Genomic DNA, 22,014 nt, shown 5'->3' on the forward strand with positions numbered 1-22,014 from the left:
CAGGAGGCGAGAATCAGCTTGTTGACGCCTTTAAATAAACCTTGATTTCTATTAACAGATATAAAATAAGCATATTCCTCGCCTTGTCTTTTAGCGCCAGGTTCTGAAAATAAAAAATTATTAGCGTAATTTACTACCTTAACTCACTTTTCATTTCTATTGCCGATTTAAAGTTAACAATTTAGAACAAATTTAGAAAACAGTTACAAAACAACAACATCCTATTTTACGGGGTAAAAATTTCGTTCCCGTACAGATGCCTATAACTCATGCAAAAAAGCATTGAAAACGATTTCATACTGATGAGAAAATATCTAAGACAGGAAATAATAATATTTTGAATAAATAATAAGACATGGAATGATAAGGTGATAAACAGCAAACAGATACAGAAAAAAAATTGCTTCTGTTTCACTTGCTTCCCTTATCTTTCTCATATTTCACCATCACACAATTCTTTAATTGCATGATGAACATGCAGGAGAACATTTCTCATACCACGACCACCATTAAATGTTAAACAACATTGAAGAAAATAGGTTTAATCTGCTAAGGAGGTTCAGAACACGTGCTCTTCTTTTCGTGTTTTCGTAAGACAAACAACCTTTATGTTTCAGTGGAAAGCAATTGCGGAGAATTAAGAGAAAAGCTTATTGCAAATCCTGAGAGAAAAGTTAGCGTTTCTCTCAAGATTTACGCCACCAGTAAGGATTAGCATCGTGAAAAGATTTTCGTAACAATAGTCAATAGATTTTAATATGCAAAGTGACTTTAACTAAAATTAAAGTCTTGTCGTGTTCATTAGTTTTTCGTTTAACCTACAGAATATTAGACCACGTAGCTTTTCGACCTTCAGTAATACTTTTTTTGGTATCAATTTTTCTAAAGAATAAAAAATATAATTTAATCGCAAAGCTTTAATGTCTGAAGATGTTATTTTCAAAACTAGGAAAGAGAAACTTTCATTACAGGAATGGAATAAGGCCGATTTTCATCTTTTATTACACATAAAATATTTTAGTAAATCTTGTAATCTTGGTTTGGTTGCTTGAATATGGCAAAGCACGCCAGGTCAATCCGCCTAAGGGAAGGGATTCCTTCGTGAAGGACTTTCCAAGGGAAACTGGCTCGTATTCATGTTGCACATGGAAAATTCCAGGAAAACTAACCACTCAGCCCGTCCGGTTTTGAGCCTCGGACGATCTACAAGTTTTGAGCAGCCTTGTAGCAACATAGTCGTAACTGCGTCAAATGAACAAGACCTGTTCTAGGCGAAATATTTACTTATATATATATACAACTATGTACTTATATATACTTATATTACTTATATATAACATTTGAGAAAAACCTTCAAAATACATTTTCACTACAGTGGAGCGCGCAAAAACGCGTCCGCCATTTTCTTTTCCACATCTCAATCTCTTCTTACTCCCACCTGCGACCGAGAGGACAGGTCCGCTTCCCTATTCCGGCCGACTCGAGAAGAGGGTTCACTCTTCCTTCTTTGAAGGTGGGTGACCAAGTGTTCTTCAGAGAAAGTAATGTTATGGCCTGTAACCCAGTGGTCTCCAACCTGTGGGGACAGATTGTTCTAAGGGGGCGCGTAGGTGTTACCAAAATATCAGTTTCGAATACAAACAAACAAAAAAATAGTCAAATCGGTGTCGAAAAAGATGAATCAGCAAAACATTCATGCGTAATTCACAGTCCTCGTTCAAGTGTCTCGAGCACGAATGCTAGAAATCCATTCAATACTCTTGCCGGAAGGACATCAAGTCTCGCTTTTGGGTTCGGAGCCGAGTGCCGGCGAGGCTAGGAAACACAACACAAGCTCTCGGGTTATCTCGGCTACTCTAAACGGGAGTGAGGAGTTGGTAAACAGAAGATTTCGTGCGCAGTAACGGAGTTTGTAGTGCCTGCGAGAACCGTGTTGATGCGAAGAACGAAATATTTCGCTCTTTTTAAAACTGCAATAAAGTATTTTTAATTGATTTAAAATAATATCGCTTTTAGATGGATAAATACTTAAGTGGGTTGAAAATAAAATTGAAAGGAGCAGAGGAACCCTGTAAAAGTAAAAATAACATAAATAGTGGTTATACAATAACACGAAAGAGTAATCCTAAATATAGAAAATTTGATCCCATGTATTTATCATTAGTAATTACATGTAAGGTTATTAAAGGTCAAGTTTGACTAATGTGTTTGCTCTTTTGGCCTCAGATAACATGAAACCGAATAAATTAAACATATTGAAAAAGTATATGCAGACTACGCTGGCAAAACATGAGAATTTTTACAAAGAAAATTAGATATTTTAAATAAACAACAAAAAAACCTTTTTAAAGACAGTGCCTGTAACATCAGAAGCATTACCTGCATAGTATAAGGTCTTCTATAGAACTGCCAAATGCAAAAAATCCCATTCAGTAGGAGAAACGTTGGTGCTACCTGCGGTTATTCACAATGTAGCTACGATACTTGGTAAATCGTATGCTGATCAACTTAGAATGCTTCCACTTGGGGTTAAGAAAGAGAATTTCCGATATATCTGAAGCTTTTTGCGATCGATTCATAGACAAACTAAAACCATCATATTTCGTGTAGCACGTGGAGGAAGCAACAGATGTACGAGTACTTAAAAACGCACACTTAATTGCATATGTAAGATATGTTATAGAAACTGATTGCTACGATGCATATTTATTGTTTGTAAAAGAAAGAAATGGACTGCTGCATGGAATTTGTAAAAAAAATTAAATTAAAAGGATTAATTATTTTAATTTTTTAACTAAGACTTCGTTATTAACTTTCTTCAGAAGCAAAAAATATTTTGCTTGAGAAGAGGGGCCTATGTCTGATCGCCCACAAGATCGATAATTTTATTCAAATTTATTCCAAAATAAAGTTGATATTTGCCTCATTTTAAAAGAAACGTTTTATTTTTTTTCGTAGTAACTTTCCAGTTTAAACGTTTCCTTCATTCGTGGTTACTTTTTCACAGTAAATTATGTATTAAAGATAACAGGGACATATTTTCCGATATTACCGGTAATGACAAAAATCGTAACTTTTCATTCCCGAGTTTAAATGATATGCTGAACAAAAAACTCTCTAACTTTTCATATATGAGTAAAATCACATGCAAAACTTTGAATTGTGAAATAAATTAGACAGAGACAACTGCTGCAATGTTGAGAAATTTGAGATTTCCCTCTGCTTCATTACGAATTTTTTTTAGATCCGAATCCTGCTTGATACAACATGTATAAAATGCGCACCAAACCAAACGAGCATTCAAACACGCTGCGCTTGGCAGAATTTCAATGAAAGCAATCGATACACAGAGCTCCTTGAATTGACGAATCCAGCAAGAAGCTATGAATTTAATGCATTTTTCCCAGGTTTTTAACACACTACCGCTTTTTAGAAAAGCTTTTTAGCTTTTTTTGCTTGAGAAATTTAACTCAAGCAAAGCACTTGAAGGCTGAACTTGCCTAAAAAAGGCCGATCGATATCCGATCGATATGATTATTTAATTTAGGCAAAGCAAGCGAGAGCCATCTATCTAAACTATCCCACTTTTGACCGATGATACTCAGTAAGACTGAATGCGTTGATACGTGTATTATTTCATCAGGTACACAGCTATTAAAATAGCTCCTATCTGGAATCTGAGATGATGCTGTTTTGGGTCTGATGAGGTGATGGTGAAAGAAATGGGCCACCCAGAAAAGCCAATTAACATAGGGCAAACAAAATTTCGGAATCTCCCTTTTTTTTTTGGCCATCAGCCTCTCGAAAAGACTTTTCTCTTGACAGATTTTATGGAGATATTTTACTTTATATGAAAAATAGGTTAAAAATGCCTTAAATTATATGTTCATAATTTAGTTAAATTATCAATTAAAATATATAATCAGATTTGAAAAATCTGTCGATATAGTAAAATGAAGACGTATAAACATTCTAGCGGTCAGACAGTTGTGTTTAACATGTTTCATATGATAACAAGGTGTGACGTGCGTCGAGACGTGGGTACTATATACATTTCATTTAACGTGAAAGCGAAGTGATGTGGGCATCTTCACAAAATACACGAAGGAATAGGACAAACACTTTATTATAACACAAACAAAAACAAATGTGGCTTACGCAAAGTTAGAAACGGGATATTCCCCTGGCATACCGTGTGCTGCTTTCATTAGCGTAACATTCCCTTCTATGCTAATAATCTCGATGTAGGTCAGACAAGTGAGCATTAGTAAACGACAACAACAAAAATTATCTCCACGCTGTGCCACGTGAGGGAGGAAGCGCGCCGATCGCTAAAGTGCGCATGCGTAGTGTTCATCAAATCATCACACAAAGGACGCAAGATTTTAAGGAATCTGAGGAATAATAAACTGAAAATGCATTCTTAACAATAAAATTCTGACTAAGCAGTTGAAAACATTTCCTGTTAAAACTTCGTTCTGAAACTTTAACTTCTCTTGAAGTGAAATATATCCTCAATTATTTATGTTATTATATTGTTTGCAGAGATATACGATTATCCTTACTTTGTAATACATATTTCATCTTTTTTTAAAACTTTAAGTTTTGAAAGCGACCCTAATTATGTGGGAATTTAATATAGGTAGATGTAATTAATATTATTTTCTACTTACGGTGAAAAATAGAGAATGCTTTTGGGCTCATGTATCGTACTTCCAATCTTCTTAATAAAACGAATGAAGTGATTAACTTCGCAACATTGATAATCTTGATTTTAAATCACTCTTAAAAATACTTTTTTTAAAAAAAGGAAATTTTCTATTATAAGATATGAATCTGTGTCTGTTTCTTTTCACAATACAAACCAAACAATTCTGTATGAGGTATATAATATGTGGCTTTAGAAATATCTTTATCTAAATGTTCATAGAAACTACCAGTTTAAATACATTACAAATTAAATATATTTTAATTTACATTAGTTAGATATATTATAAGGTATTTCTCCCACTTCCCTAGCGTGCCTCCGTGGTGTAACGGTAGCACGCTAAGCCAGTATTCCAGAGGTCCGTGGTTCGATTCCCGGCGAAAACGGTTGCATATTTTTCATCTTTTCTGCTTCCAATTAACCTAATGACTCTATGAGTGGCGCCCGAACTAAAAGGGTTGTAGAATGATGATTCTCCGCACCCAGGATTTGGCGACTAGGTCCCCTAAAACTCTAGTCGCCCTTTAAAAAGGGGAGCATATACGGTATTTCTCCCACTTCCCTAGCGTGCTTTCGTGGTGTAACGGTAGCACGCTGGGCCGGTATTCCAGAGGTCTGTGGTTCGATTCCCGGCGAAGGCGGTTGCATATTTTTCGTCTTTTCTGCTTCCAATTAACCTAATGACTCCACAGTATTTTTATTGCTTGTAAATGAGTTTTTAAAGTAATTACAAATTGATTACATTAAAAAATAATTAAAGATATTATGCTTTATCAAATGGCAGTACTCTGAAAAGTAACCATGCGCAAGTTAATGTGGAAGATAAAAGACTTTTTCTGTGGTGCAATGACAACAGTTGCTTAGGTGCGTGGCTGATAAATGTATGATAGTATAATAAGTAAAGCAAAATTTTGGATAGACTGCATTAACATTTCTAAAATCAAAATAAAGGAAGCAAAATCTCATGGGAATGCAAGTATTGTTTTTTATGTTTTCCCTATGAAAATGAGCAGCTATCACCAGAATCACAGTACCATAATGCCGAATATTTTCTTTCACACTAAATGTTATTCCACAAAGAAGTTACTTAAAACAATTATATTAAGAAAAAGGGCATGCGTTATCTTCTTGGTATTTCATTAGTGGTATGTGCTCTTTTCTTCTGAAACCATTAAAAATTGTTTAATTGCATAGCGTTAAGAATAACACAGATAAAAAGATTAAAACAGATGAAAGGCAGAATAAGGAATATGAACAGATTAAAAGAGATGAAAACCAGGTTAAGACAGATGAAATAAACCCATTTGATAGCACATTTTGCAGGCGAGTTTTTCATAGATGGATTTGTGGCTTAATCAGCGGTGAAGGCAAAATAAATTTCCCTTCAGAGCTTGTGATATTTTTGGAGGATATGTTATGCACTCATATTTTGTGCTAGACAAATTAAATATACAATACCTTTCAAAACTAGTTATCGCACTATCACGCTTATTTTGATTCAGGTTTTAGCAAAATAAATGGCATTTGTTAATTCCTCCTCCAACAAAATATATTTTACTGAACGCATAAACTTTCAGTTTTTATGAATTGGATTTAAGACCTTTTTGCTTGTGAATTAAACATTTATATGGTATTTATTCATCACTGACTTTTGTGGTTCAGATTCCTTAAAAATATATAATAAGTTTTAGTTGTTACAATTCCATAATTCCATAGTCATAATAACCATAGTCATAATACGACCGAAATGTCACATCTCGTTCTCAGAACATATTTAATAGTCCTAGGTTCCTAGGTTTAAAAGGCTCTAAATTTTTGCTTAGACTGCCTGAAAAATACGCAAAATTTTAAATAGAAGTAGTATTAAATTATTAAAAAAAAGAATCAGAATATGTAAATTAAAAAATTTGCATATTCTCCCCTCAAAAAACATGAAAATGATTAATTTTTACCTATACATGACTTTATTTATAAATGAAAAATTGAAGTAATTACAGTTAAAAAATAAGGTATTTTAATCTGATTTGAATCTTAAAATAATGTTAAAAATAATGTTTTCTTCATCGAAGTCAGCGTAGTGTAAGAAACGTGCTACAAAGACAAAACGAATTTTTGTGTATTTACGAGAAGATACCGACGCCTCTTTATAATGAAGCTCTTTACAACGGCGCTTTTTATAATAAAGAGGAAAACAATAATATTAAAATAAGGAAAAGAAACAAAAACCTCGCTGCCATCTAAAGATGGAAAATATAATCAGGAGAAAAGATTCGCTTGCAGATGCGTGGTGGAAAATTGTTAAATTTTAAAGACATTGATTAATGTAGACAGATTTTATGCTTTCAAAAAGCATCCATGAAATCTAATTACCAACTAGGGAAGTTTTCTGAAGGATCTTTCGAAATGTTAGCTTGTAACATAAACTTTTCAAATTGCAAGTTTTCTTAAATTTTCTAAACTTTGAATTTTTCACTTTTTCCTTTCCTTTAACATATAGCGTATAAATTGAGAAATGTTAAAATATTGATAAAAAGAACACATCGTTTTTAAATGGCTCCCATATATTTCTTTGATAAGCAAAATGCTGCTTTAATTTGGAAGCTAAATGAAAGATCTATGCTCTTCGAACAAACAATACTTTTGTCTGTTCTTACGTATATAGCCTGAGTGAAATTATAGCAGTAAAGTATGTAACTGTCTTTCAAGTGTTACCCTTTCCATAGAGAGCAATAGGTCTTTGTAATTAAAAAAGCTTTATTTCGAATCCAAAATTTCTTTGATATATTCCTTTTGAGATACAACAGCTGAGAACCTGACAGTTTGTGGTAACCAAACAGCTGATTCCGGTATCAGCCAAAAATGAAATAAGAAACTAAAGGAGGAATTTTATTTTTGGGTTAATATCCTATTACAATTGCATATTTTTATCGGTTACATGACTCATGAAAGCCTTTTTTTATTAATATATGATAGCAACATACACTGGAGTTAGGACTAAAGAAAAATCTATATTTAAACAAACTATCTCTCCTGACAGATACTCCTCCTAGTGCTATCTATCTGTCTGCAAATAATCAGAAGATTAAATTGCGAAATAACTAGATCAAAAGCTCCAGGAAACTGTTTGTAGTTCTCAGAATGTGAGCACGTTAGGTGTTTTACAAAATTATGTTAGCCATTGGATTATCAGAACTATGTTAAATATTGGATATCACGGGCCTTATTACCAGTAAGCTGATATTAAATTTTCGTTAGCACGCTTCAAGCAAAAATAACTTAATCAACAACTTAAATAGACAGTTTTACTTAACACAAAAGGGGAAAAAACTTGAAAGTTTTTAAATTTACAGGAATTTTCTTTTTTTTTAATGCAGTAATTTTATGGTTACAATAAAGCTGCGACTTAGTTTTCTCGGCCTGATAAATAATAATAATAATAATAATAATAATAAAAAACAGCATGTTGCTCTTTCGAAAATTTTCATTTAATCAAAATCATAATAATTTAAATTTTTAAGAATTTGTTCTGCTGAAATTGCTGCTTATTATACGGAAAAGAAAAAAACATTAAAGATAAGTCGTTAAATTTCCAGGAATTTTTTTCTTATTTATTCGTCATCCATAAAAGCAATTGAAATACTTGCAAGAAACTTTACAGGTAGAAGCTAGACCAGCACCTTAGTAGTACCATAAGTGATTGAGGTAGTGCTTGCTGTACGTAGCTAACTGTTAAGCCTCATTTTGAATCTGGAATTCCGAAAGAGAACAATCTCGGGTGGAGGTCTGAAGGTTTCTTCCCCCTTTTCCCTTACTACCAACCCCTTGAGAAAATTTCGCCTCACCTTGAGGGCCCACCAGCGGCCGTGCCGTAAAGTCGCTGAAGACTGTTAGTTTAGTCGGAGATTCGAATGCCGGAGAACGGGCTAGCTGCATGGACATTTTCGTACTTTTCCCCATGTGTATACGAGCCAGTTTCTCTTAGAAACTGCTCCACAAAGGCATCCCTCCTCTTGGGCAGGTAGCCCTTGTGTGCTTTGCTTTAATCAAATAAACCAAAACCAATCGGCTCGCCTTGTGTTTTGAGTGCTCCCTTGCCGCACAGACACTATAAGCTTACAAAAATCCATGCTTTCTTCGGGATTTGAACCTGGATCCTTTGGTGCGGCAATCAAATAGCCACTATCCCGTGTGGGCGGCAAAAAAGCTTTACTATGTACTGGCTGGCGCCCTGGACGATATAGTGGTTAGCGGAGGGTAACCGGCAGTCTCAAACCAATAGTGAGGGCTAGATTCCCGAGCAAGACTTGGCTGCATGTCTGTTGATTTTTCTCCTTTTTGGTGGGTATAATATAGTCATCTTCCGCGGTGCACCCTGGATAACGTTCTTGGTAATGAGGCACTTAAATAATCAGATCTAATTGACCTAGTCGATTTCGGTCATTCTCAGCGAATGCATAAGAGGTAAATGTTAGGCCATTTAATTAAGAAATGAAATTCTATGAACAGCAAACATGTATTAAGTTTCTTACAGATGCCATGCGCTGCTATATTTTGCGTACAAGTGTAGACTTAATGGACTTGTTGCATTATTACACCCTTTCATCAAGAGCAACGATCGTCAACCTGTTTGTTATGTCCCAATACCCTAAAATTTGCAGTACTTAATTACACGCCAGATTTGTCACCTACAGACCACTTTTTTCCCTAAAGGGAAATTTCACCCTGCATTTCAAGATATTTTAGAAATTCAAGGGAAGGTAATAAGGCAAACTAAGAGGATGTCTATACTCGTTTTCTAAGATGACATTCAGTAACTCTTATCAGCGTGGAAAGAGATACTTAATGTTAAAGGAATGTAGGCGATTAAACAGTGGTAAGTTGTTTTCTTCAATTCCTTTTTTAAATTCAGTCTTAAAGATTTATAAGAAGATTACATGTTTTTATTTCACGGATTTCCGGAAAATGAAACATTTTAGGTGTTACATTTTTAAATGTTACATTACGATAAATAGTATCTAAAAATACATTAGTCGAAGAGTGAAATATTTTTAGGTAATCTTTTCTTAAAATATTGTATTGATAACATGGGAAGTATTACAAAAGTAAAAGAAGTAGTTTTGGAATTTGAAAGATGAATTCATCTCAGACATTGAAGAAAAGGGAGGTATTTCTTGTAAAATATCTCGAGGTAAAAAAAAACTTCTCATATTCATGGTTTTTAGACTGAAACTATATAGAACTAATGTTGCGTTGCAATTTTCTATAGACAAATAATTATTTAAAACTTTAGACAAAATTCAGCTTTAGATTGAAGTTTGCTTTATATGCATTTCGAAGTAGCCTGATACGGGTCCCCTTTTTTCAAGAACCCCAAAAATATTCTTCATTATTTTAATAAAAATGCTTCTTATATAGTTGAAAGAAAAAAAATGTCTGCTAAAAGAGACGAAATAAAAATAAATAAATAATAAAAGAGAAAGCGTCCAAATTAGCTTCACCTATTGAGCAAAATAAAAAAGAAAAATTATAAATCATGATATTGTGTTCTTAACCACTTTGGGAAGAACAGGATTGAAATTGGTATCATTGTAAATTGTAATTCATTCTTAGCTTGACAAATAAATCGCTGTGTAAAGCGTTTTAAGAATTTTCCCAGAACTAAGATCTCAAAAAATACGTTTGTAAAGGACTGTAGAAAGAACTTTATTAACATGAGAGGAATAAACTTAAAAACTGAAATTATGAAGAACCCTGGTGTTTTTTGTGTTTAATAAAACGGAATAACAATAATTTTATTGAGATTTTTTACAGGAGTCTATCATTATAAGGAGAAAAAACTCCTATCAGTAATAACAGCTTTGAAATAATAGAATTCCTTAGAAAAAGACGATTTTAAAACTCACCAATTAAACAGACAAAAAAGCAAAGAGTACAAAAAAGCCATTGATTTTATAATTGATTGATATGACTAACATTGAAAAAAAAAAAAAAAAAAAGGAAAATCAAGAGTTCTGAGGAGGTAATCGTGTTGTATGGACTCTTTCAAAATGCACATAGCTTTAAAAACCCATAAGAATAAGTTGTTTTATCAGTCCTTAGTTTTAAAGTCCACATTGTCTCAACTTTCTCTTTCCTGTAAAAGGGGAAAAAAACACCCATCAGCTAATTCCTTTCGAAACAACTTTTAAACATTTTTCATAAAATAAAATATTTGCGTGGTTATTTATTCTTTTTTCTTCTCCTTCTTTTTCTTTCGTTATTCCTCTCCCCTCCAATGCTTCAGTTTTAAATGCGTGATTGCTTGAATTCTGTTTTAGTATATTATAATAAACTTCCTCAAACTTGTTGAAAGTTAAACCTGTTTGAAAAAATTTTGAAAATTTGATTTGATAGTTTTAAATCAAAATTTTTCATTATAATTTGAAGAGATTCAAAAATATATTTCATTTTTTATCTGTACTTGATTCATTTATATTTTAGAGCCACTTTATAATTTCCCATTAAATTATCACTAGGAGATATTTAAAGCGTAAAATGATTTTTGGCAATTCAAAGAGAAATTTATTTTTAGTATGCCTCTGTTGTTTACGCTAGCATTTCCAGACTGTTTGGTTATACTTTTTTAGTACGAGGTTTTCTAGTTGAAAAGGACACCATAATAAAAGAATATTGAAACTTATTGGCATCTTACTTTTAGGGTCGAATTTCGAATTTTGTACTTAATTTGTTTCATTAATGAAATTTGCATCGGTTTCGGAAGGCCGAATTTTAGTATATGAAAATTTAAAATGCTTAAATACAATTTGGCTTTGATCAGAAAGCGGATATTGCCATAAACAAAAATATTCTATCAGACTTTAGTTGAAATCGGGATGCGAATATATCGGAGAATTAAATCAAAATTTTAAACCTTAACTATTCACTTTCTTTTGCGTGATAGAGAAATGGGTTTGCATTCTTATTTTCAAAACAAAAGCAAACATGTTTCATGTATTGGCATTTTCTGCGTCTCAAAGAAGATTCTTACATTGTAATTCTTTTAAAACGTCTTTATATCCATAAAAATAAACTTGCGTGATTATATTGCTACACAAATGCTTCAAGAAGAATGTTAGCGTGAGCACATAGTTAATAACAAAACTTAGAGATGAACCTTATCGTACTGTCATTATACTTACATGCCTTTAGTGGCATATGCTACCGTGCATTAACCTCTTCTCGAATCTGGAAGGCTACAGCTGCTTAGTCGTGCAGTATTATGCGTGTGGTTAAAGCACACTTTTCAAACATCTGCCAGGTGTATTTATTTTAGGTGCACTAGGTAGGACCACTTCATTCGTGTCAAAATATCATGATCAGTAGAGGCAAAATTTGAATAAGTAACATTTTTAGCAAGCACTTAAAGAATATGCTTGTTTATGCAATGAAATGTTTTCATGGTATCATTACTTTTTTATTTCGTTCTGAAGTTAAAAATAATATATTACTATTATAACTTATGTCTTTCATTAACATGCCTTTTTTTTAAAAAAAAGATTGCATTATTTTAAGCTGAAGTATTTGCACGCAATATAACTATAACTTGGAAAATATGTATTTGCTCTACCTTTCGAAATCTAAAGTTAAAAATAGTTTAAGAAATTTTCTTTTTCCTTTTATGAAATAGGAAAAGACTTTTTTAGGAAGTATTATCCAAATATTCCTTAGATCACTGTTTGTGAAGTAATTATTTGCCTTTTTCCTTAAAACAGCCCCTGCTTTTCTAAACCAAGACTTGGTAAATACTTCATAACTCCAATTCATGTTAACTGTACTCGTAGCAATAAACACAAGCTATAAAGATAGAATAAGCTGACTAAAAGCCTAATGTGGCAAAGTTGATGGGGAACGTAAAAAAGTTTATGCAGATATGCACAACAAACAGAACTAAGACTTCATTATGACCAAAAATTAAACACACCAGAATACATTCCGTGACTTAGAGCGGATGCATGCTTGTAATATGATGAATTAATATGTTATGTGACATACAGAAATATTTCATGCTTAAGTTAAAAATCTTACACATTACAAGATGTTATCAACATTAGATAAATTAATAATGAAGTATATTGTACACTGCCTTGAATGCTACAACACTTTCTTTCCGTTAAGTGTTGTAAGTTTTCTTGTTTTTCAACCACATATTTATGATCACATAGTAAAAATTCTATTACAGGGCTGTATTATATCAAGAAATATTTCAATGAAAGGCAAAACAAATTTACTATATTTGGCAAATTTTTAATATGTATTGAAAGTGAGTTTTAATTTCATTCTCATTTTAGTACCACTATAAATCTTAATCCTTTCTAGTAAAAAAATTCACAGATATTAAAAAAGAATAATTAACTTTGTTTTTCGCAAAACGTACTAATCTACTAAAGCTCGTTAGATACTTGAGAACCATAATTTAGAGTGAAGAAGTCCATCACAATATTGTAACACTAAAACAATCATTAATGGTTTTTCTGTTGAACTCCTACAGAGGTAAAACAAATTAAATTTTAATAATAAAAAAATGGAAAGGAGATTAACAATTTTTCACATCTTTCTTAAAGAATGTAAATGTTATTTATAAGTAAAACTAGATTGAAAGGTAATATTATTATTTTATTGTATTAATAAAATGTATGATTTTTAAACTTTTATATTGGGCTAGTTCTGTATCTCGCAGAGTTTCAGGGCGTAAATTTCAGTAACTTTATTTATCCGCTTCCCATTACTAACTCTTACAGGGAATGACAAGGCTTGATAAACAGTATTAATACTTTCAAATTTTACTTTTTCTAACGTATGGAAATGGTGGATCATTAGCTTCTCTTTTGAATAAAGAATTTGCAGCATATGTTAAGAAAATAAAAAGTATTTTTAAGATATTTAAACTATTAAAGAATTACATTTAGATGCGTATACTTAATGCACAGACAGGATTATCAAAGATCAACTGCATGAGTTTGAGAAAAAGTAATGAACATTTTGGTGGGCCTTATTAATAGGTGCAGGCTATCAAAAATTGGGAAATGCTTGTAGAACTAACAAAATCACTACTTAGTCTTGTTCCTTCCCCCTTCATCGAAAAAGTTAGAATTCGCGAACAAAAACAGGGCTGCTTGAAAACGTCATTTATCTCTCTCTAAATGAGACGCAATTGAGACTATAAATCGCTGTCGCTATTTTCGTTTTCCGGATGGAAAAAAATATGCATTCAAGACAAATTAAATGAATCTTCGGCATATATTAAAGTAAATGACATGAGCCATTTATGTTACAATTCGTAGTATTTAAAATAGTCATAAATTCAGTCAATAAAAAAATCAATGAAAAAGTCACACAATTCTGTCAATAAAAAGAGTCATAAAGTCATAAGATTTGATCGTTTTGGCCTATTAATGTCTTACAGCGGGGATACTGAGAAGGAACAGGAAATTACTAACTTCTGGTCATAATTTAGCATTTATTACTATATATTTTCATTTTTACGAAATGTATCGTGTTCCCCCTTTTCCAAATATATGTTCTTATTTTAACTTATATTAAATTATTATTGCATTTTGTACTTATTACTCAAGAAAAATGGATTACGGAAATAACCTGGCAATTTTTGTACAACGAAACAAGTATTACAATCTCCATTTGTGGAATCATTTTTCTGTTTATATTCATTTAGTAAATATTCTCAATTATCTTCTGCCGTTTCAAGAGATTCTGCCGTTTCAAGAGCCATTAATTGCAGCATATACTACATTACCTTGAATTTTGCAATTAACGTCTAAAAGTAAACCTGGATAGAATAGGGAAAAATTGACATTGTATTTTGAATGAAATGCTTCACACGCATGTGTTGTTCTTGCTCATCTCACGAGTCCTGATAGTATTCTGGTTTGGATTCTCATCTAGCTGCTTTCACTTTTTTTAGCAGTATGTAACATAAATAAAGCATTCTCTTATAAGTCATCCATATAGCACCTTCCGATGGACAAACAGCCCTGGAATCTGTTATGTAATTCATTTAGGTAACCTGTTCAAGGGGTTATGTTAACCTCCTAAAATTACGTTTCAATTTGATTAGATTAACTGATTACTACAATCAGTTAATATGTGTCTTAACAAATTGTGTTTCTGAATTCTTAATAGGCATTTGCACAACTAATATTTTTAGGTAAATTTCTAAAAAAGGGTTTGCTACAGAGACAATTACAGACTTCGAAAATACTGACAATTAAAATCATTATGGCCTTTGGCTATTGTAGTTGTTACATCCAGGGCCGGATTTTAGAGGCCTTAAGCACTTATGTCCATTTACATAAGGTTTACATTCAGGGCCTTTTGGAGGCCTTACGCACTTAAAAAGATTTGGTTCCTTCGCATATCCTTACGCCAGTTTTCCCCCTTTCATTCTCTCTCGCTCTTGAATTAGCTATACCATACATTTTTGTTTTCCAATGGTGGACACTAGCCGTTATAAGCGTTGGCCACTACTAAAGCCGGAAGTGGTGGTCACTTTATTATGGAGGCACCTAATAGGTGGCCACCTTTGCCTCCTATGAAAGCACAGACAATTTACATCCATGCTTTCTCCGGGATTCAAGCCGTGGTCTGGCCACCAGCGGCCGAGTGGTAAAGTCGCTGAGCATTGGTAGTTCCGACGTGGGCTCGGCTCCAGGTTAACGGGCTGACTACATAGGCGTTTTCGCGGTTTTCCCCAATGCGTAACTTGTATACGAGCCAGTTTCCTTAAGAAAGGTCTTCTACGAAGGCATCTCTCCCCTTAGGCAGATAGCCCTCTCGTGCTTTGCCATAATTAAATAAATCAAACCAAACCAATCAAGCCTTGGTCCTTCGAGACGGTACTCAGAGTAACTAATCACTTTCCCGTCTGGGCGGCGCTATGCCATACGTTTAGTTGCGAAACTGGCAATATGAAATTCTGTTGCGTCCCCTTTCTTTTTGCTATGATTAATACAACTCTGGTTGCATCACACATATTGATCTCTGTAACTACGTTAGATAGTAGATATGTTTCTTATATTCAAAACAAATTAACGCCTTCATGGTACATATTAATAAAGTCTTTTATGTGTTTTCAGTATGAAACATCTATTGCACAGAAACCCATAACTTTCCTCAGAACTGTAATGCCATGGAATTTGTATAAATTTACAGATATATTAAAAGAATGAAATGACGCCTGTATTTTACTCTATGACACTTCAAATTATTAAGCTAAATAACATTTTTCTAAAGATTTGATTTCATACCAAAGATTGCAATATATTTCTCATTCTCTATCTTACAAATGCTAGGAATACAGGTGTAGTTTCCTTCTTGTATAGAAATGCAAGTGTATCATCTTCAGAATTTGTCAGTAAAGTTTGATTTCAGCGAGCTTCTAAGCAAATCAAGCGTTTATTGTCAGTTTTTAAGTTTATTTTTAATATTTATGATCTAACTTCGAATATTAGCACCGGATGACAACATTAGATTTCAAGAAATTTAGGTTTCGATAAACTCATGATTGATCAGATTGTTAAGTATAACAAGTCGATGGGCATTTGTCACGTAATGTTTCCTGTCTCAAGGAACGATTCTCTCAATAACAACTTTTTGAAAAGGGAATTGATCGGAAAAAATTCGGTCTTTCGTCAGTAGGGAATTACTAATGAGGGGAATAAGGGTAGAAGCGGATGAATCGGCATTACTTTCACCACTAATGACACGACTTAAGATAAAACGAGAAGAACCAGCAGAAATAGACAGATGTTTTCTTGCAATTTCTTGGGACAGAGTAAGTTTTTAAAAATTAAATTAGGAAGCTAATTTCTTCTATAGTTCAAAAACGTCTTGCAGTCATGTTACAAAGAAAAAAATTTGGCGAATTTCATGCAACACAAATCATTTAAGTTCTTAGATACAGGTACAGATTGAAGCAAGGCCGGCACCTATGTATTTCGATAGGTACATATTAATCATCTCCAGACCTTATTAACTGTTAAGCTTCCTCCCCAGTCTCGAGGAAGAACATCCAGGGTGCAGATACAAGGGTATCTCTTCTGTCCCCACCACAAACTTTTGAGAGGACTTCTGTTTGCCGTATGTTTCGAGAGCACCCCTTGCCGAACAGACACTGTAGGCTTACAATCATCCCTGCCTTCTCCGGGATTTAAGCCCGTGACGATCGACAATGCACTCATCATCACTAACAACTATACCGCCTGGGCGGCAGTTCCTAGATCCAGAGGGACTGAACAGCAGTAAACTGAGGATAGGTACATCCTGCAGGATCGGGTAATCCAAACGGCGAAGAAAATTTCTGTGTACATTTCCATGAATACACGAACGTTGCATAATATAATAATAACGTAGTTGTATTCTTAAATGCCAGGCCACACTATTAAAGTTAAGGTGGTAAAATTTCTCAGATTGGTGCAGTCATTAAATTTAGTTTGTCAGCAGACAGCTGATGGAGCTTCACTATTTTGAAGTTTTCCGGTTAGGGTTAAAAGTACTTTAATTAAAGGTTAATTCACCAATTGGAATTACCTGAAATAAATGCCAGTCTAAAATTTAACATTTAGCTGTCAATACCTTTGAATCACAAAGTATTCCAAGGGAAATTCCTCACAGGTACCGACTTCAGGTAGAAAATGCATATAAATTTGAATTTTTTCATTGCGTTATTATTGCAAATGTTTATGTATATTTTAAAAATTATTCAGTAAGTGAACTTTTTCGTTTTCTTAAAAATGTTTAAAATTTTTGTTAAAAAAATGTTCTGGCTCGTCAGCTACATTCACATCAAGCAGTCGGTCCGCATGCAATTTGAATTTGACATCGCTGGTCTAAACTGTAAACTGCGTGAGCTGTAAAAGGAACTACCTTTCAAAAGTAATTTTAACATTTTTCAAAAGTTATTTAATTTAATTTGATTATGTTTTACTAAATTGCAAAACATTCATTTCTTATTTCTTAAAGTACTTGTATGCATTTCTACCTCGCACCATTGTCATGAAAACAGGCTCTGATGACACATTCTAAGGTCGACGTTAGGCTATATGCTGTTCAATGCAATTTCTGCAGTTCATAAATTCTCATGCTCAGTGCCTCTCTAAAAAATTAAGAAAAAAAAAAAAAAACTTTCTGCGGCAGCACCTGTTACTCCGACTCTGTACCCATTTTATTTTAATAAGAATTTCGAGTTAAACAGTATCAGCTCCGCACATGTGGACACTGAATTTGTTCTCCTTACCCGCATTAACCCTTCTTCTATCCCTGAACCACTGACCCATCCAGCACTCATTTTTGCACCCTGCAGCACTCGTCAAAGCAATCAACTTACAAGAAACACACCGGTTTTTGTGGACTTTTGAAAAGGACTGAAACACAGGACAGGACAGGAAGAAGTACAGGGGGCACCCAAACATCGCCATGGGCAAAAATGATATCGCCCCACTGCACTAACCATCTATGAAAGTGCACCCTCACGGGGCACGCTGATGCCTTTCTCGGACATTTGTTTACATTGCAGCATTCATAATAGTTACATTTAATGGTGCATAATTTGCTTTACAAACAATATTGACATAATACATACTTTACACGGGTCTTTGCAGTTGCATGGATAAATACAATAAGTTATTTACAGATGTATGTACTTATTTCCTTTGTGTTTCGGTTTGGAGGAGTTTTGTTGGTGGGGGGGAGTGATTATAGTACATGGTTCGTTTTTTGTTTGTTCTTTTGTTACACGGTTTACAGTTTATAAGTTAATTAATAGTATAGTTCATAGTTCAGCACACAGTTTATGAATTCATAAAGTGTTGAGTGCGTAGTACTGGTGTATCTGTCACACATTGCACAGTATGAAGTAGTTCATATTTCGTAGTTTGGAGTAGGTATGAGAAAAGTCAAGGTTGTTTCAATAAATGAAGATATTTAAGTGTCTACTAAAGGCACTCATGCATAGTCTGAGGGTGGGGAAAGGATATTTTTATTGTTGCATTTTCTGAACTTGGAGAATTATTTTGGGTTGTATGCTATGGATGATACAGGTCCAGTCTTTGGTGGTGTAGGAAATCAATAATATTTTTGATATTTTGGAAGACTTTACGGTGCTTAAAAGGGAATCTTCTAAATTCTATTCCAGTATTGGTGGGATGGCGAATGTAATGGGCTGACGTTAGCGGACACTGAAACATGTAATGTTCAGGGTCTCCGCTTTCTCCGCATATGCATCTATCCGACGTAGCCATGTTGCGATCATAAAAATACTTGGGGAAGGGACCGGGACCCGAGATGTACTGGGTGAGGAAGTAGGTTGATATTGTGGTATTTTCGCCAGTCTTGGGATAGCAGTTCGAATGTACGTCGCTCTTGTGGTCCTTGTTCCCATTCAAGCTGCCACTTTTCCTTCGCTCTTTGATTTAGTTTGTACTTTAATGCTGACAACAGTTTACTTGCCCCTCTGCCAAACATAGGCCTGGGAGCCTGCAATTCAAGAACTTGTCCAGCAAAGTTAGTTCCGTCAGCGGGGCCACCTAGCCCATGCGCTAACTGCCCCAGTGGACCGGCTGTCCCGCCATCGTTGAAAAAAAAGAAAGTTAAACACTATCTAAATACATTAAAATTCCTTTTCTGGATGTAGATGTATTGTATGCTAGAATGTATTAAAATTTTCAGCATTAGTCATTTGGATACAAATCAAAAAAATTAATTAAAATTGAAAAGAGAGTCATATGAAAGATATATTTTATGACATAAAAAAGACTTTTACGGGGCAAAATCATTAAGAGGGCAATAAAATAACAGTTTCAAAGTTCAGCTTTTTCCGTTACCCTGATCATCAAAATAATTAGTTAGCTAGCCACAGCAGTTAACATGAAGACCTCGAAGTAATCAGTGCAGCTTTAAACTGTAAATTTCAAGTTAATCAATCTTCGCTTTCCTTTTTATCAGAATTCAACTAAAGCAGAATGAAGAACTAGGAGATATCTCTCAATTTTTTCCCTATTTTACAAAATAAAATTTTAAATTCTGCATTTTACAAAATAGTATTTTAAAACTACATATCTTGTATAAAAAGTTATCGTTTTTAATTTCTTACAAATAATATTGTTTTCTTGCAGGATAACCGACATGGAATTCCGGCATGTTCATCGTCCAATGACCTGGTCTCAGTCGTGGTTTTGGTGACCATAAATTTGTGATCTTGTTTAATAGAGGATGTAATCACTTGTACTTTATTGTTTATGTGTTCAAAATTATATTTAATGCGTGAATGTTATATTTGATTCTTATATACACCTAGTTGTTCATGAATATGTTGTATTTCTTTAAATGTGTCACTTAGGATACAAATCTGTCTTAGAGATTAAACACTCGGGTTTGAAGTTGTAAATGCCAAAGATTAATTATGTTTTGGTAATCGAATTTCCTTCATTAGATTTATCACTAAAATTTCGCCCAGCGTTCTGTGCAAATTTATGGTAAACACATATTACGATTGAACAATGAAAGTCTGTGATCATGTTATGTGTTCATACATTGCTCATGGTATTTGTAGTTAATTTATTACATCCGAGATATATTTTTTAATTAGAGATTATGTGACGTAAAACGTCATATTAGGTTATTTAATATTATTTAAGACATCTTTTCATATTTTGAGAGATTTCTCACTCCAAAAAGCATGCAACATGCAATAATCTGTGATTAAAAATAAATTATTCCACGTCAGGTGCTACAATTTCATAAAGAAGTTTTTAGCGTGGTCAACCACATGAGCTTCAACTTCACATGCACCTCACTTTTATGGATTAAAAACAAATTAAGATATCTGAATAGAGCGCCAAAGCACAGATTCATGCGTTATAAATGCTTTTAGCAGAAAAGTACAGAGCTTTTCATCTTTGGCACTTACAAAATAGACCGGTCCACAATTAATTGTAATGTCCAAACGTGAAACTTCACACAAAACAGTATTTCCTAGAGGGAATAGGAATTATTCCTAAGATTTCTAATAAAGATTGATATTTTTAGGCAGGGAACGGGTAGCACCTGTTATCTTGTTATCGCAGTACACATATTTGCAAATAAAAATCATCAATAAAATAATGGTATTATTGATTCTTTGTTAATATTTCCTACCCATCTTAAATACAGAAGTAAATATCTATATTAAATACTTTATCTCAACAGTTCAAGCATATTATTGTCTTTGAGTTTCTGTATATTTCTATCAGGTTACTAATACTTACTTTAATTTATTAATTTTTTGTCTTATTAATTAATGATTAACAATTAATTATTTAATTGTTTATAATTATACAAGGTGCATTTTTTATTTAACGGCAAATTTAGATTTCAGTAAATCAGTAAAAATAATATTATCTCAGTGAATAACATGTTTATAATCTGCAGCTGTCTAAACTAAAGTTTATAATAAGATGTTTTCTGACTGTCCCTCAGGAAATAATTCGCATTATTTGATCTCTGTTTTAATTATTCTATCAGATATTAACTATTTTTCATTGCAATTAAACAACTTCGAGATTTTCGTAATAAAGATAAGACGATTCACTTGATTATTAGGAAATTTAGAATTAGTTTTGATTGCATTTGCGAAACAATAATGAATCCACGTCACCTTTAAAAATGTTAAAATAATAAAAAAGCAGTTATTTATGATTTTATAAAACCCCATTCGAAACTTTATTATATATATCGAAAATATTTGACTAAAAGTATTTTATTTTTTCCCAGCTAATAGTTTCATAGTTGTCATTCTCTTACATTCAACAACATTCCTTTTAATAGCTGAAACTTCATGTTGATGGTATGTATATTCAGTATTTATGGTCACCATAAAAACCTTAAAAAAACTTATATTTCATCCATTTATATACAACTTACAGTATAAAAACCTTCTATTTGAAAGTCACTGTTTTTTGCCTTTGAATTTAACTGCCACCGTTCTATACAATATAGAGAAAAATTTATCTGTAAATGTTGCAGTTTTCATTTCAATTTAAATATGAAATTTTATTAAAATGTTTTTAAATGTAGGCTCATGTTTTCCTTTTTATTGCATGCAAAAACACTCATGAAATACTGCCTGCTTAAATAATTGACTAATCAGTTATTTAAGTCCTATTCAATAACAATTAAGAAAAATTACAATAAAATAACAGACTTTTAAATATATGTTGCATATATCATGTATTTATCATGGATATGCACATAACATACACATCCGTCAGGTACTTTTA

General features: G+C 33.1%; 1 protein-coding gene across 2 annotated transcripts in view; it reads left to right on the forward strand.

Moving 5' to 3' along the window:
* The window catches only part of LOC118183110 (ubiquitin-conjugating enzyme E2Q-like protein 1), a 113,103-nt gene extending 91,291 nt beyond the window's left edge, over positions 1-21,812 (forward strand). For both annotated transcript variants that reach the window (XM_035352538.2, XM_035352539.2), the window contains exon 3: positions 19,873-21,812. The gene's annotated coding sequence lies outside the window, so the exon portion shown is untranslated. The remainder of the gene's footprint in view (positions 1-19,872) is intronic.
* The last annotated feature ends 202 nt before the right edge of the window (positions 21,813-22,014 follow it).

Source organism: Stegodyphus dumicola, chromosome X2, assembly GCF_044657685.1.
Source record: "Stegodyphus dumicola isolate Sdum_Otavi_A_Nest chromosome X2, ASM4465768v1".
Lineage (NCBI taxonomy): Eukaryota > Metazoa > Arthropoda > Arachnida > Araneae > Eresidae > Stegodyphus > Stegodyphus dumicola.